Here is a 12,782-nt window from a genome sequence, read left to right as displayed (position 1 = left end):
GAATTCAGGAAACACAGAAATGTCAGTCTTCTTTCCACAAATGGCCTTCATGCATCGTCTTTTTTGGGTAGGATGCAGGCTGGGGACTCGAGGGGATTACACAAAATTATTAGATTTCCTTTTGTAAAATATCAGTTCTGCATTATAGTGAAGGCAAGGCTTTCAGGTGCCAAATGTGAAACTTTAAAAATTGGTTAGATCAGCAATTATTCCAACAATGTTAGAACAATTCCAGAAAACTAGTATATATAATCTAAATGGTAGCCTTCTTTAAATCTTTCTTTGACTTTACATATGTCAGCCATGATTACAGACTCCAAAAAGCCTGATGAAATCTGAGAACTGAGCACATTTTCCACCAGCATATTTGCATAAATATATCGCAACACATTTATTTATCATGTCTATTTGTTTTTTGGTTTTGTGTGTCACTTTTGAGCAGGATGACCTAACAATCCATCAAGAATACCGAAGTCTGTAACTTAATAGTTTGAAATTGATTGTGGCACTGATTTAATATTTGAAGAAGGATGAGAAGATGGTAAACAATGTGGGCAGAAATCAGCTCCTTTTCAGAGAGAAGCTTTAATGTAGTTTTGTGCCAAAATGAACCACAGATGTAAATGGGTTCATGCATTTTAGATAAAGGGAAGTATTATTCAAACTAAGGGGAGTAAAATAAATTATAGGTTATATGCTCCTTAGCAAACAGTTCTATCATTTCCATTTCAATCTCCTATAAAAAAATTTCCTAGGATAATTTCTGAATGGCTGAAGGCAGATAGAAATACTTTAGTCTTTTGGCAAACAAAACTAGTTCACAGTAGAGTCACCTGCAGTGTTTTGTAAAGTGGTGGTTTTTTACAAATCAGGATTCATTCCATAGAAAAACTCCCACCCCCCAATTTCTAGAGAGAAAATCTTTTTCTCTCCTGTATTACTCAAAAGAAAAAATGCCTTTAATATGAGAGCCAACATGAATTTATATAATCAGACAATTTACCATGAAGTATTCAAAACCAGAATAACATGACAAATTACAGTTTAGTGATCCTCTTGGAGTTTCAAAATGACATAATTAAATGTTTATCCTGTTCCATGTGGTCTGTTAGCAAACATATTTCCATTGGATATGGGCCTTGCATTTTCTCAGAAATAAATAGTTGTCTAGCATTGGGAGACATTTAATAGCAAATGTAAATAAGCAACTAGAAGCAGCCTTCTTTTTCTGCATTGTAGCTTTTATTTATATGTTGGAAAAATCTTTATGTAATAATCACATGCACAAAAACTTCTTGTATGCAGGCGGTTACTGCTTATTTTGATATTAGTAGTTTTGCAAATGAGCATTTAGATTAAAGTCCATGAGATGTGAATTCTAATAAATGACAATGGCCTAAATTTTCTTCTCTACTATCATCTAACATGAGTGACTATATTAAAGCAACTGAAGCTGCTGCAGATTTGCATCAGCATTAAAATAAAGTGGAATCTTTCTCGAAGTAATGTAATGAGTTCCTTCATCCTGCTTAATCCCATTTCACTGCAGCAGCATACTGCAGCTCATATGCTGTTAATTACTGTTAGTGAAACATACTTGACTTCAATTGCTCCTCAGAGCACCACTCCCTGATTCCAAGTGACTTTGTGTGAAGTGGAGATCTTTTCTGATTAACAACAAACAAAAAATTATGCTGTGTCTGCGTTCATTATTGCCATAGACTATTAGTTGTTTCTTTCAAATCTGAACAACGGTTTGTTTACAGGTTTCTTTTTCTGGAAAATTATTGTAGGACTTCATTCTTTGCATGAGTAAAAGTCAACTCCATTCTTTTTTTTTTTTCAAAATATCGTACAAAATTTGGGTAAAAAAACTATAATTCAACCTTAAAAATATTGCAAGTTTGGGGGTTTTTTTGGTTTTAGTTTTAGAAAGATTATACATTCATTGGTACAACTTTGAATAGTATAAGTACATATATTTCTAATATTTAAATCATTGTGATATAACCACAATATACTATGATATTACAAGCTATGGATTTGAAAGGCTTATTATTCTTTCAAAGCTCACTTGAGTGTCTCCGTTTTGCCACTTTTATTACTGATAGCTCTGCCCTGTTTATGAGGCTCCCTGATTTCTTACTATAAACCAAAAGCAGTTTCCATCCTCTTCATCTAAACATCCTTCTTTGAGATTTGAGTCCACTGACAAGTAAAAATGTTACTGATTTTAGGCATCTCAGAAATACCAGGCCTTGGGGTTGAGATGGGGGTGGAGACAAAAAAGAAAAAAAGGGAGCAGTGGTTCTCATCTTCCGTGGCAGCCTTTTACCTTCAGCCTGTCCCTTCTGTGTGTACCCGGGGCCACTCTCGAGGCTGCCATCCTGTCCCCTTTTCCCTACACCACCCCTCCAGGCTGACCACGGCAGCAATTGCTGCAGCCTCTCCCTGACTTCTGCCTGGGAGAGCTCAAACCAGCCAGGCATGCTATCGCTGCGAAAGGATACACACAAACCCAGAGCCAGCAAAAACATTCGCGGTTTATACACAACTCTGCTTCTCCTTGCCCGTGTTCAACCATCTGACAGAGTAACGGTCCCCACTGCGTAAATGACCATTCCTTTTCACTGCTGATTGGTCTTTGGGCTCCTTGCACAGCCATAATCCTCCTGTATTTTCCTTCAGAGCTGACAGGGAAATACTGAGGAATATTATCCTGACAGCTGATCCCTGGGAGGCTTTGTTAGGAAACCCCTTATTATCGATGAGTCTTCATTAACAAGTGTATTTGGGCAACCATCTTTTAGCCATTTTGCAACCAGTCTAATATGACTAATGATTTCTATAGTGAATTTGTATTAAAATGCTGTTCATTACTAAACAGAAATCATCAGAGGCAAAGCTTGTTTTTATCGCCATGCTTAACACTAATATTTAATAAAAATGTAATGAAATTCAATGCAGATTGAAATGGGACACAAACAATGTGTTGTGATGACAGTCCAAGGGAATTCCTTAATGTCCATTTTGTCATCAAGTCATCAGTCCCTGAAATCAGATTTGTTGACCCTAGAGGGAATCACCAAGATATAAAATTTGTAACCATGGCATTCTATCTTTTTAGCAGAAAGTCCCCACTCAAAATTGCACTGCTGTATATACAGCACGAGTATAATTTTGTCTTGCACAACAAAGATTAAGGTGAAGGCTAATCCATTTTTGTGACAAATCTTCACAGTGGTGTCAAGCCCTGACCCAAACTGGACTCATGCCACTCATTTGGATTTACTCCCAAAATCAGAATGAACTAACAACCAGAGTCAATCACAGTGTTTGTAACAGTGATGAGGCTGGTAAAAAAGACCTTCTTTTTTTTTTTCTTTTTTTCCTGAGACTCTTCAAATACAGATTCTAAAGAGCCTAAAACTGAAGAAATGGCATTGCTGTGCTGTTTGTAGTGTATATCCCCAACATTATCACATGATGAAAAATGAAGACAAGCTTTCATGTACACAAGTGTTACTGTGCCCCAAAACCTAACATTTTTTTTCCAAATATGAGTTGGTCTAATAAGGGATGATGATTACAGATCTTGCCATGCTTATGTCCTTAGACCATCAGAGCTACCATAACACCAGAATACTATGTGTGCTGTCTGCAAAGAAAGGTTGTGTAGCTAGCCTTTGTTTTTCAGTAGCTGGCAATCATCAACAAATATACTGCTCTTTTTCACAACACTGTAACAACACCAGTTTTCTCAGTTGTCAAGACTTTCTTATGGTGTTTCTCTCTGAGAATCAGTGAGCCCTACCATGGAGCTCTCTTGCTCTTTTCTTTTAATTTTCAATAAATAAATTTTGAAAGTCTTCAAGGTTTAATGCAACAGATGTTGAGGCAATTAGCATAGATTGAAACATACAATAAAACACTGTTTTTGGAATAATGGATGGGCAATACAATGACACTTTCTCCATAAGTTTTCAGTAAAGCAACAAAATAATTGTGCATATTAGCTATGGCACGTACTTCCTCTGTGCAAGGACTAATTAATCTGCATCAATGTAATCTAATATTTTCACTATTTGTCATAGGTTCAGTATATTTCTTTCAATACCGTGATGAGATTCCCTGGTAGGGGACGACACAAATATTGCTGAGGATTCATCTGGAGAGAGAGTTGATTCAATTTACAGCAACCTTATAAACTTGTCAGTATTTTTTCTGGCATGGGCATTGCTACCTTCTTAGTGGTGTCAGTGTGGAAAGCCCTTGTCCATCCCTCTTGCATGACTGTAAGTACTGCTGTTATTCCCAAATCAGGTCCATGGAAGTATGGTCCTGTGCACTACCCAGCTACAGCTGTAATTTTCTGATCGCTTTCATGATATGCTTCATTATCCCCGGGAAGGTTTTGGCACTCTTCTGGCCTTCTAGAACTTATCTGGGTTTCTTTTTGGGGTTTATGGTCCCTCAGACTGCTGGAGTATGTTGACAAAATATTTATTTTGCTCACAGATCAGTCAGCCAGCTCTGTGGCTTCCTTCACTGAGGTAGGTTAGACATCTAGTCTGCAAGCTGATATCAGGGGGACTATTCCTGAACCTTTCTAGATACCTACGTTAGCAAGGACTGAGAAAAAAACCCATTGTTTTAGTCTCTGCCTAGCTCAAGTTTAGTAATATTTTGTTCTTGTCTTAGACATAAGATCGAATGAGCAAAAGCATCCTGGGAAGCTGATTGTAATAGACACAACAAAGAAACTCTTTACCCAGATAGGTAACTGCAATAGCTCCACGTATTTCCCTCTAGGAACAGGTCTTTTTTACAAAAGGGGCGTGAAGGCACAGGAATAGTCTGCTGTCATATCAATCAAAACTATAAGTTTAGATGCAAACTCATCATTTCTAAACCCTGAGCTGGGGTAGAGTGCCTGATATATAGTAATATAATAGAGATAAATGTAGAAGGTAAGCTTTTTTAGTAGGGTTTGATATGTATGATTTCCTAGTTGGAATTGTTAATTTGAATGTTTGAGTAGAGCAGGTTAATTAAGATGCATGGCAGTAGCTGAGCACTGATGTTTCAATGTAAGATCATCAAGGATTATGTTTAGTTATGTATCTCTGCTTCTATTGCCCTTGGTTTGCCTCAGGTGATGGAGCCTTATGAACAATTTTAATGAACAAACAAACAAAAAAATCCAATCTAGGTCAAATGACATTTGTTTTGGGTTCAGTATTTCTCAGGTTAAATTCTTTAGTCAGGCAGTGGTGTTTATTGTAACAGAGAATTGATTGGGTCATGTAGGGCACAGAGTACAAATAGCAGTGTCATTCACCAATAGGTACCACAATTTCCTCCAACATGTACTGAACTCCTACCGGTCCTTCCAGCACCAGTAGAAGAAAAACAGGAGAGAATATCAGTAAAACACACTTCGTTTTCATTTCTATATCTTAAATAAGCCTTGAGGCTAAGGCTCAAATGAGTGACAGCCTGGCTTATGTTGTTTTAGTCTACAAAAGTGTTTTATCAAATCGGTAGTGCTATGTGTCATTCATATGTGACCTCTGTATGGAAAATGTTTACACGATATTATTAACTGTTTTGCTCCAGGGTTTCCTCATGAATCTGCGATATTCTCTGCATTAACGACATGAATAGTTGTTATGTATCTGTAACCAAGCTTCCCAGATCTCCAACCAACTTTCCAGAACCAGCTGCTTGAAAATGCACTCCTATATACACCCAGAGCCTTATCAAGCACCTTTGTTCAGATGTTTTTAAAAAAGTTATTATAAAATTTCAACTTGGGATTTCTGTGTTGCTTGATGGACTTTCAGCCACTGTATAAATCATCATTTCCCAGTTCAGTCTCCCCTACATAACATTATATAAAATAAAAAACAATGACAGATGATATTCCAACACAGTGATATGAATACGATATTCCCTAGTATATCCCATGCAACCTCACAAAAATGTCCCAACATATTTCTGACATACTTTCCGCTAGCTGGAATAAGGATGCAACCATGAGAGCGTGTCAGTAACTTCTTATGATTTTAGGTACCTGGCTCATTTTCGGCTTCTGCCTTTGTGTTAAACCCATGAAATAACAGCTGGGGTCATAGGGTCATCTAAAGAAATCATGACTATCACAGTCATCTGCTTAATTGTCCAGGTCAAGTACGGGAAGTACTTTATGCTTCACAGTCTTACAGGTTTGAGGCCAGTGCTCCGTACTAAGCTCTGGAGGACCCTGACCTATATTTTGATCCTCCTGGTCCCTGAAGGAGAAGACAGGGATGGAGAGGAAAAACTGTTTTCTGGGGATGCCTTATCAACCTGCCTTTCCTGACATCATGTCTGGAGGGATTAGAGGGACACCTGGAGTGAGGCAATGCCTCTGATGCATGTTCTCCTTTGTCAACACTTTGTTTACACTTACAGAAGACCCTTTCTTCCCATTCATCCCCATGAATGAATGAAGAAGGCTTTGATGGAGCCCTCTGCACCCTGACAACCCTGAATCTTTGGAAGGACACTTCCACACAGCAACTAGTTACATCATGGCTCAGGTTTTTGCTAATCAAAAAGCTATTAGAAAGTCACTCCCTTCCCAGACATTCCTAGATGTCAGCCACGTGCCACTGCACACAAACACACGTGCCTCCTCACCTCCGTCTCCCAACACAGACTAAATGCCTGAGCACTGCTTTCATTTTCATAGTTGTAAGACTGTGAACTCATACAGGCAGAGTGCATACACGCTGAGAACTTCTGCACTGCTCAAGTCATGAACATCGGCAATTTCTTTTTGTCTCACCAGAGACCATATCTCTTTTGGCAGAGATATGAAGTGGTGCAAAAAAAATTTTTCCTGGCTTGTTTTCCCCAGCGAAATGTAGGATGTCAAGCTAAATCAGTAAACTCACATGCCAAAGTGAATAAAAGAATAGTTCTGGCTTGCTGTGCACAAGTTGGGAAATGCCCACTTTACAGTTACTGTTTAGCTTTCATTTCAGCTCTCTTGCACTTCTGGCCTGTACAGTATATGACATGGGAATTATTCAAGAGAAGTTTCACGTACTCACATATAGTAAATCTGGTTTGTTTGTTTCTGGGATAGTTCCCCACTATTGCCTTATTCTTTGGTACAGAGAATCTCTGCCACAACCCTTCTGATGGTACATAAGAGACTTTGGATTGTTTGTTACTTGTTAAAGCAGAACTTGTCATTACAAATGTGCATACATACTAAATAACAATGCAATTTCCTCTCAATGAATTCTTGGTTGTTAAAAGACCAATATGTCGGCTTAAACACTGGGTTACAGGCTGCAGACACATTGTGGATTTAAAGCCATGTCAGTGGCCGTGTTAAGTCAGATGGCAAGCCTTCAGCAGGGCTGATACAAGCTAAAGACTTAAGCCTCTAACAGCAATAATGGTGAGTGGAAAGGCTTATCTAAGTCTTGTACTGAGCAAGAAAGTGGAAGCTGAGCAAGAGATACCTACAGATAAGCAATCTGATATATGAAAGAATCTGGTGTACTGAACATGTCTTTTAGTGGTCTACTGAGAAGCCAGGAAAGCATCGTGATGCCATGCTTGGTGCAAAGCCAAGCAGTATTTTAAGCTGATTGAAAAAAAAAAAAAAAAAATGCATATGGCACTAAGCAGACATGTGGAGATGTGCTTATTCAGGAGATTGGCAAAGACTGTGCAGGCTGGCCAGGTCCTCAGTGAGGCTCCTTGTCCTCCTCCAGGCACCTTGGACTGTGACAGATAAATCACACTGAAGCAAGACCCCGGTGAGCAAAAAGCACTGCTGGAGGGGGAGGTTCAAGGCTAGAAATGCTGCTTTCAGTTGCCCATGAATCCAACCTTGGGAACATTTATGGCGCAAAGAAGACAGGCCTTCTTTATAAGGTGCCAGCTAATAGTGAGCTGTCACTGAGAGATGAGGAACACGTTGCTGCTCACAGTGTTTGTTATTTGGCTTCTGTGGTTGCAGTTTGGGGCAGCTTGTGTTTCTTAATGTACGTTCTGTTAAACAGAAAGGGGAGACTGCTGCTGCCTGGTGAGCCTGAGCCAGTGGAGAGAGGGGCAAGGCAAGGCAAGCAGCACCCCTGAGGGAGGGACCTTCCCTGCAAGTCTTTAAGGGGCAGGAGGTCAGTTTAAATACTTGTATCTCAGAATCTACGTCATTCAGTCAGTAAGATTTCTCTACCTGACAAGCTACTGTGAATCAGTATTTTATGCTAAGTTCTAATAAATGCTGCTTTAAAAGCTGGAGGCAGATGGCATCTTCTGGTTTGCTCACTCCAGAGACATGTGGAGCAGTTCCACCTCAAGGCTCTGGTTGATTCGGTCCCACCATCAGTACTGGGCATGGCAAACCACCTCAGACTGCACTGGGTGAAACTGCAAAGCAAGACTGCCCATCTGGGTAGAACTAATGAATGAAAACAATTTGGGATCTGCAGAGGAAAGGATTTGTACTTGGAAAAGGGAAAAGCTAAATGCCTGCCCATCTCTTACACTGAAAATAAATAGTCCCAGACTGGCAGTGCTGTCTGCGGGGTGCTTGTCTGAAGTTCAGCTGCTCAGATGCCTTCTCAGGAAGCAAAAGTGTCACTGGGTTAACAATGCTACTTCTAAGGCAAATATTAATGCCTGAATTTGGTTTCGTATCACTTCACGCTCCAGCCAGTAGGCAGGGACAGCTGCTGTTTGCTGGGAAGGAAGATCTCGTCAGCCAGCGATGATGAAGAATGCTTTAAGTGAGATGTTCCAGCTTTGGCAGGCAAACTAACCCAAAATCAAGCTTGGAGTTTGGTGCAAGCATAACTGCCAGCAGTTTGCATCCTGCTGGGTTCACCCAAGAGGATAAAATATCACTATGAACCTATCACACGCACATTTTGCGTGCAGCTTTGAGAACTGAGTATCAATTCTTAAACCAGGTTGTTATAGCAATAAATATTTTTTTTGCCTGCTGAAGTAGTGCTTCTGTTGGGAATATGTTTGCAGCAGTCCAACAAAACAGAAGGATGGCAGTTGTGGTAGCCAAACAAACCGATGCTTGCAAACACTGGATACTTTTCAGCTTTTCTTTGCCCAGCAAGGCACAGCCAGCCAAATCTTTCATTTTGTGCTATTATCTTGTATTCTGGTGGTGAACACAAGGAAGAATGTGGATTTTTTACCATATATTGTGCATTAAACATTTATTCTGCAAAATTTGCACTTGTTAATGACAATTCTGGAATTGTTAGAATTGTAGATTCTTAGAATGGTTTGGGTTGGAAGGGACCTTAAAGACCATCTAGTTCCATCCCTCCTGCCATGGGCAGGGACACCTTCCACTAGACCAGGTTGCTCAACCTGGAACTACAAAAGAACTTTGGATTTCAAAAAGCATCACCTCCAAAATGCTGAAAATTGATAGTTTCTGAAAACTCATCACTTGTGGATAGAAAGCCAAATTTCCTCATCCTTTTAGAGTGATACAGTCACTACTGTAATTAAAGATCATGCCAAGATGCATACACTGACATAGATGCTCCCTTGGAAAATTTTTGGCATTCAGTCACCGCTGCCTGATAATGTAAAAATTATCATGGCAACAAAAATGTGACTAGTGGGTTTGGTGATATTTAACAGTTTGTATCTTAATAGAGCTAAAGAAAATGTTATGAGGCAATGGAAGGGCAATCCTTTGGCCTAAAGGCTCTCATCTGAACATAAAAAGTGTGTTACAGATGAAATAAAAAGTTTCTAGTGAAAAAACAGAAAAATAATCCTCTTAAGTGTGTTGAGAAGTACTGTGTCTAAGGTTTGCAGTTTTATTTAGTTGTATTGAAATGCAGGCTGAATTTGGGTATATAACATGACAATTTATGGTACAGTTTACAACTACGCTTTTGTTTTTTGCACAGGACCACTGCCTCATCTACAGCACAGAAGTGATAGCTCTATCTGACTAAAGCTGCTTTTTAAATATATTTTAATTTTTATTAGTCAACAGATGGGCCCTTGTTTTCCTTTTTGAATGCTGCCCAGTGCTTGCACCAAACAAGGATGCTAAACTGGCTTGCCAAGGAAATGGGCTGTGGGTGTTATCTGTGTGTGTGCCCATTTCTCTCTTCTAGGGACCAACCCTTGCTCCATGCAGTGACATTCAGTGATGTAAGTGGTCACTGCCTCTGGACACTGAGAATTAAATATCTTCAGCAGAACACCTCCAGTGGTTTTATTTCAGGGGCACAGCAGAAAAAACTTGTGTCAAGACATGGAGATGACCTAATTCTCCTCTGCTGCTTGTCACAGATCTGAGAAAAAAGCTGACCTTCAGCCTGTAGGTCATAGCAGCTGCAAGTAGTCCTGAATGGATGTGATACAATGAGTTATTTCAAAATTTTTATTTTGATAATATTAATGGCTGCAATTTATTGTGTTTTAAGCATCTGTTCACTGTTTTTCCTCTAATGAATTTTTAGAGACAAGAAAAATCACCTAAAATTTCTATTTTTGTCCTATGCCAGGGTGACACCCAACAAGAGTCCTTGCAGGCAACTGCCTGAAGTAGAAAAAAAAGTGTGTAAACTCATTTGCAGCTTCTAAACCAGTGTGTTTTCTAAACCAGTGTGATTTCTAAACCAGTGCCTATATAAATGGAGAATAAAATTTATCAGTGTAACCATTAAAGAATGTTTCTTCTGTCAGATTAATTTCTCTTAAAAGACCTTAGACATCTGCTCCAGTAAGTCACAAGCCTCTCATGACCTTTGCTCTTATATCAGTACTGTCCCTCATATACAAGTGCTGCCATCTGCACCTAAATAAAAAGATTATGAAACATTAGCTGGAAAAGGAATGGGAGGAAGATTTCTTTTAAATCCTTTTCTCATTCAAACCATTCGGCCTTTTGGCAGTACCTACCAGAAAACTCCCAAAGCAACACTGACCTCAAACACTGTTGTGGAAAAAGAGAACTATATCTGCTACAGTCTGGGGAATTGCCCAGGTCTTTGCTGCTTCCACTTTATCTGCTTTCTCCACCCTCTAAATCCTCACCTTGGTAATTGTTTGCTTGAGGTAAGGCCTTCATTTTAGAAACATGCTATACATACAGGTTTTATGTGTATCGAAGTCCCTTGCATCCTCTGTCCATTTGTGAATGCACCGGTTGTTTCCTACTGAATTGCTTTGGTATGGCCCTGGAGTAGCATGTGAGTTGCGATAGATGTTGTACATCTCTCTTGTGTCGAATGCACTGTAAGCCACTTGGTACCGACAGGGAAGATGCATACACCAAAGTCATTACTTTTCATTGCTGGAATCATTAGTCTGCTGTAAACACAGCCTTTCCTTGCCTCTTTAGATCGAACAGTTTGCTATTGCACTCTCTTCAGAGCATTTCAGAGCAGTATTTGCAAGTACAGGGCACCTATGCGTGTGTTAAGGGGACAATATTGACAACGCAACAGCAAGACTGTCTCCTTCTTAGCTCTCTGCAGAGCTGGCTGAGGGCAGAAAATATAGACTGGCAATTTTATTGTAGCACAAAGTACTGTGACTTGAGCTTCTGCAGCCTTTCCTTTGCTCTTGGCAGTGCCCTTAAAACCATTTGCTTATTTTTATAATGTGTATCATGGGGACACGTGGAAGGCTACTGTGTGTCACATGCAAACTGCCTACTTTCAAACTTGTGATACTCAACACACGGGTTAAGCATTCACAGAAAAATTCTGCAGGAGTCAGTTACAAAGTGGTGACAATAATGATCTCTCAGCGATCAGTTTGTTCTTTGGAACAGAAGTTTTGGCACTTCTTATTTTTTTGGTCAGTGCTCCCATGTCTGATTTAATCAAAGGACACAAATAAAGAGCTGAACACATATTCTTCTTTAAAGGTTTTTCTGTGACTTTGCCGCCTGCACTTGCTCAGTCCCCAGTGCATGCTCACAAAACTTAATTTCTGTAAAAGGACCGCTGAGGGCTGTGTGCTAAGCTGAGTACAGAGGAACAAAGAGAGTAAGGAGTAGGTGCCTACCTCAGGACTTGGGCAGTTCTCATCCATATGAACAATCTGGTTGCTTTGTATAAAGAAACACCCAGTTGTTATTGAAACTGATGAGAGAGGTTCCCTTTTAATTTCTTTGAACACAAGTTGTTGTAGCTGAACCTGCTTTTGTAATCTGCTGGTGTTAAAATCGTCCAACTTTTTCTGAAATATAATTGAAAAAGCCCCAAATGAGTGACACAAGCCATTTTTTCCTGAAAGGAAATACCTGACCACTGTAGAGACTCAGGGTACAACTGCAGAAGATATCTCTGTTATTATATATATATTTAATATATATTATACAAATGCATGCCTGGGTTTCCCATCCTAGCTCCCAAGAGATATTGTACTATCAAACATGAAGAGAGGTCTTTGCCTCCAGTAACCTGCTGAACTCTCCATCTCTTTTAAACACAATATTTAGGGAAGATAATTGTACCTGAACTGTCTGTGAGCCCTCCTTTTGTCTTTTCTTTAAGATTATTACCAATTCTGTGTTTGTTAAGAGCATGGAGTTCTCATAAGTGGAAGTAACAACCAAAATACTCTAATGGTAACTCACACTTTTAATATTTGAAGTGTGCAGTATAGGCAGTACTAGTTGTCTGATGGTCTCTCATGAAAATCCTCCAGTTTTAGTGGCTTGCTATCTGTCTGGGACTGTGCTACCACTCTTCCTCTGTGCCTGGTTGGACTTGGTAGCC

Source organism: Tyto alba, unplaced genomic scaffold, assembly GCF_018691265.1.
Source record: "Tyto alba isolate M040663 unplaced genomic scaffold, T.alba_DEE_v4.0 Super-Scaffold_27, whole genome shotgun sequence".
In the NCBI taxonomy this organism is placed as follows: domain Eukaryota; kingdom Metazoa; phylum Chordata; class Aves; order Strigiformes; family Tytonidae; genus Tyto; species Tyto alba.
Note: the sequence above shows the minus strand (reverse complement) of the source record.